At 38.8% G+C, this 5519-nt stretch overlaps 1 protein-coding gene across 1 annotated transcript in view; it reads right to left on the minus strand.

Moving 5' to 3' along the window:
- Positions 1-5519, minus strand: part of ADGRV1 (adhesion G protein-coupled receptor V1) — a 947781-nt gene that overhangs the window by 271662 nt on the left and 670600 nt on the right. The gene's annotated exons all lie outside the window — the stretch shown is intronic.

Raw genomic sequence — 5519 nt, forward strand, 5'->3', positions numbered from 1 at the left:
ATATATATATATATATATATAAAACCTTCCAAGAGCTCAAGGAAACCATAAACAGAAGAAAGGAAAAGACAGACAATACCCATGAAGAATTCAGGAAAATCATAAAAGGACAAAAAGACAAAATAAATAGACAATTTGAAATCATACAAAAACAGCAATCAGATATATCTAGAAGATGAACACTAAAATCATGGATATAGATAATGCATTGGAAGAACAAAGGGATAGAATCAAACTAGCTGAAAAACACACATCCCAGCTAGAAGACAAATCTTTTGACATCAGTTTGTATGAGGAAAAATGAAAAAGAAAAATGAAGAAAACTTAAAGGTTATATGGGATGATATCAAAAGAAATAACACATGCCTGCTTTAAATTCCAGAACAAGAGGAGGCAAATATTCCACAGGGAAAAATTGTTGAAGATTTTTTTTAAGAGGTATTAACAATTTATTGTATTGGTTAATTGAGGGATTAGGTACATGTTATAACCAATTCAAAAGAAAATTAAAAAACAGACACCTGTCAAATAAGAACTTAATTTGGTTTGTAAACTTTCACTAAAAACACTAAAAATATTATTATTATTATTTTTAAAAGATATTTTGTTGCATTTAATAGATACTGAGTGCCTATTGTTAGGTGCTTTGACAACAGTTTCAACTCATGTTGTTGTTGTTATGTGCCGTGGAGTTGGACCTGACTCATAGCAACCCCTCCTTGGGTTTCCAAGGCAGTATCACTACGGAAGTAGATTGCCCAACCTTCCTTCCAAGGAGTGGCTGGTGGGTATGAACCGTCAGCCTTCTGGTTAGCAGTCAAATGTCTTAGGCATTACACTACCAGAGCTCCCTTTCAACTCATAGTGACCCCATATGACACAGTAGAATGCCTCATAGGTCTTTTTTGTTGCTGTTGTTGTTTACTGGTGCTCAAATAATTTCTTTTCAAAAATTTTTATTGTGATTTGAGTGAAAGTTGACAAAGCAAATTCATTTTCCATATGGCAGTTTGTACACATTTTGTCTCATGACATTGACTGCGATTCCCCACAACGTAACTGTTCTCTTCCCACTTTCTCCTTATAGTTATCTCTTCTCTATGTCTGTTCCACCCATGCACTCCCACCCTTTGAGCTGTCTCCCCTCCAAACACTGCCCTTATCTTCTCCCATGACTGATCACTCAAGTAGTGTATCTACCTTGTTTACATATTCAGCCCTTATGCCTGTCTATTATTTGACTGGAAGCCACAGAAGTAAGTTCAATTCCAGACCTGAAGAGTCTCACCAGGCTCAATCAGAGCAGCAAACCTGGTCTTTTCTTATGATTTTGGGTTTTGTTTCACATCGTTCTCCCATTCTATCCAGGATCTCCTGAACCAATGCCCCTCTGAGTGGTTGACAGTAGTAGCTAGGCAGCATCTAATTCTTCTGGTCTCATGGACATATAGGTGGAGGATCCCATGGTCTACCCTTCCCTTGGACTAACTGTTTCCATGCACTTTTGGTTTTCTTTATTCTTCTTTGCTCTGGATGGGGAGAGACCAACCATTGCAGCTAGATGGCTGCTTGCAAGCTTTTAAGACCCCAGTCACTACTCACCAAAGTAGGATGTAGAACAATATTTTTGTGTAGTATGTTATGCCAATTGAGCTTGATGTCCCCTGCAACCATGCTCTTGAGCTCAAAGGTCCAACTACTTGCTCCTTCTGGGTAGCTGGCTGTGGCTAAGAAGTCACCACAAACTTGTCCCTTGCCAACTCTACTATACACCTGGACATTGTTACAGAACATACAAATATAATGTAGAAACATCCTCTGCCCACCTTCTACATGGTCATGGGCACACTATCCCCTGACTAGACATACCTGATCATTCAGCCTATCCACCCATCTATCCACCCATAGTTCAATGATTGCCATCATTGACAATGTAATACTGTATATACAGAAAGGTTCATCTTTGTTGTCTGGACCTCCCATGTACCCCTCTATGTCTCACTGAAGACTTTTTAGCAGATAAATTCCCCAATATCATGAAAAGACAAGATATCCATTCAATGAACTTGGAGGACATTATGCTGAGTGTCAACTACAGAAGGACAAATATTAGTTCATTATTGTAAAAAGTCAAGGAAATATTTAAATATGGAAGGAAATTTTCTTTGTGGGTTACTAGGGGTGGTAGGGGAGGGGAGGGAACACCGCTAAAATAAATAAACAAATTATATTTTTAAAAAAATATATCCTTCCAAGAAGCTCAAGGAATCCCATACAGGATAGGCCCAAGAAAGTCACCAAGACATAGCACAATTAAACTTTGTGAAACCAAGGACAAAAAAATCTTGAGAATAGTTTGGGAAAAACAAAATGTCACCTACTGTGGTGTAGTAAATTATATAGTGTGACTTTTCTAGCCAGAAGTCTTTGTAAACTCCATGGTGGAATTTTCCCTGAGCAACAGAGTAGCTCCTGATTGTTAAACTTATCCACTTGAGGTATTTCTATTGAACCAGCATGAAGCAATCTTCTAGGAATTTTGCTCTCTCAGGTGTATGGAATTCTGATGTCGGGATTGGTTAGTGGTCATTGTGCCAGGCTAAAAAGGAACCCTTCTAGAGGCAGAAGAAGTCTCTCTGACTGCTGGCTGAGAAAGACATGCTAGTGAGGGAAACACACTCCTGAGAGACACGTGCTGCTGACAGAGAGACACTGACACTGAGAGACACGCACTGCTGGGAGAGAGACTGAAAGAGACTGTTGGCTGAAAGATGGCAGGCTGAGAGAAACAGCATTGTTTCCGAACTTTAACTGTAGCCTGGTGTTCCCTAATAAACCCCATAATCTGTGAGTTCTCTGTGGCCACTGCAACGAATTATCGAACCCAGCAGAGAGGTGGTGAGGCTGTGGGAGGGATGGTTGATCAAAGGGCTGGAGGGAGGCAGCATGTCTGGTCTCACAAGAATAGTCCTTGGGCTATTGATGGTGATTCTGTCTTCCTCTTGTGGAGTTATAGGAGGTCAGAAGATGTAGCCTCCCTGCCCCTTTGGCACCTACCAAGGCAACCAATAAGACTAAGATCTGATTTCTGAGCAGAAACAATGCAGGCAAGAGGCAATGGGATGACATATACAAACCTTGAAGGAAAAGAACTGTCAACCAAAAATTAGGGACAGCAATACTGTCCCTCAAACATGATGGTGAAATTAGGACATTCTCAGACAAACAGAAATTATGGGAACAGGGAGATAGCTCAGGGGATGGGAGTACATGAGAGGGAAGGACATAGGGAAGAGGTAAGTACAGGGAGGAAGTGAGAAGAGAACTGTTACACTGTGGGGAATTGAAGTAACTATCATGAAACAAAATGTATATAAACTGCTATATGGAAAATGAATTTGCTCTCTAAACTTTAACCAAATCATTAAAAACAAACAAACAAACAAACAAAAATAGAAATTAATAGAATTTGTAAATACCAGACCAACCCTACAAGAAATTCTAAAGGGAGTCCTTCGAACAGAACATCAACAATGGAAGACAACTTAAGATTAAGACACATGACAATACCACCCAGAAACCAACTCAGGAAAAGAATTCTCAAATCCAAAATAAACTCACAAAATGAAAAGAGAGAACCAGAGGAATCAATCTGTAAATGATACCAACTATAAAGGAAATAGAGGAAATAAATGGTATAATTACAAAATTCCCAAATGGAGACAAAGTCAGGACCATGGCAACATAGAACAGGCTGTTTGAAACTTAGGAAGATAAGAGTTTATTACAGAGTAACCAAAAAGAAAATTCATACACCTTCTTAGCAAAAGAAGAAAGAAGAAAATCACAAGGACTTAGTAAACAAAAAACAATGATAATGAAGAAAAGGGAAAGAAAATAACAAAGTGAACTGAGCACAGAAAAATATTTGGAACGAAAAAATCATTAGCACCACAACAAAAGACACAATAATAGCAGTAATTCTTAGATATCATTAATTACACTGAATGTGGATGGATTAAATACACCAGTTAAGAGAAAGAGAGTGGTAGACTGGAAAAGAAAACTAGGCCCATCAATATGCTGTGTACCAGAGACTCACCTTAGACACAAAGATAAAAATAAATTAAAAATCAAGGGATGGAAAAGTTTATCAAGCTATGACAATCCAAATAGGACAGGAGTGGCAATATTAATTTCTGATAAAATAGACTTCAAAGCAATGAACAGCATATGAGACAAGGAAGAGCTTTATATGATGGTAAAAGGGCTAACTGACCAAAAGGACATAACCATAATAAATATCTATACACCCAAAGAAAAAGCTCCAAAATACGAAAAGCAAATATTAACTGAATTGAAAAGAGAAATAGGCAATTCTACAAAAGTAGTAGAAGACTTTAACACACCACTTTCAATGAAGGACAGAAGAACTAGAAAAAAAACTCAACAAAGACACAGAATATTTCAACAATACAATCCACAAACATGACCTTACAGACATATATAGAACACTCCACCCAACAAAACAAAATACACATTCTTTTCCAGTACACACAGATCATTCTCCAGAATAGACCAGATATTAGTACAAAAAACAAAGCCTCAACAATTTTAAAAATATTGAAAAATTACAAAGCATTATCTCAGATTACAATGCTATAAAATTTGTTGTTGTTGTTAGGTGACATCAAGTTGTCTCCAACTCATAGTGACACTATGCACAGCAGAACAAAACACCGCCCAGTCCCGAGCCAGTTCTATGATTCTTGCTACTCTTGAGCCCATCACCACCACCACTGTGTCAATCCACCCCGTTGAGGACCTTCCCCTCCTTCGTCAGAACCCTCCACCTTACCAAGCATTACATCCTTTTCCAGGGAATGGTCCCTTCTGACAACATGACCAAAGTATGTGAGATGATGTCTGGCCATTCTTGCCTCCAAGGAGTATTCTGGCTGCACTTCATCCAGGACAGACATGTTAGTTCTTTTAGCAGTCCACTTTCAGCATTCTTTGCCAACACCACAGCTTAAAAGCATCAACTCTTCTTCAGTCCTCCTTATTCATTTTCCAGCTCTCACAAGCATATGAGGTGATTGAAAATGATATGGCTTGTGTCAGGTGCACCTTAGTCCTCAAAGAAACAGCTTTATTCTTCAGCACTTGAAAGAGGTCCTTTGCAGTTGATTTGCCCAGTGATATACATTGTCTGATGTCCTGACTGCTGCTTCCATTGCCGTCAATTGTAGAACCAAGCAATGTGAATTCTTTGACAATTTAAATCTTTTCTCCATTTATTATAATGCTGCTTATAGGTCCAGTTGTGAAGATTTTTGTTTTCTTTATAATGAGATGCAATCCATACTGCAGACTGTATTCTTCAATCTTCATCAGTAAGTACTTCAAGGCCAGAAGAGCAGGAGAAAGGGGTAAAACCCAGTCACTAGTGCTCAGACGGCTCCCTTGTTACCCTCCCGAGAGGGACCGGGTCTCCGGGAGCAAGGTAAGCACGGGCG

Source organism: Orycteropus afer, unplaced genomic scaffold, assembly GCF_000298275.1.
Source record: "Orycteropus afer afer isolate SDZICR_OR568_19922 unplaced genomic scaffold, OryAfe1.0 scaffold00105, whole genome shotgun sequence".
In the NCBI taxonomy this organism is placed as follows: domain Eukaryota; kingdom Metazoa; phylum Chordata; class Mammalia; order Tubulidentata; family Orycteropodidae; genus Orycteropus; species Orycteropus afer.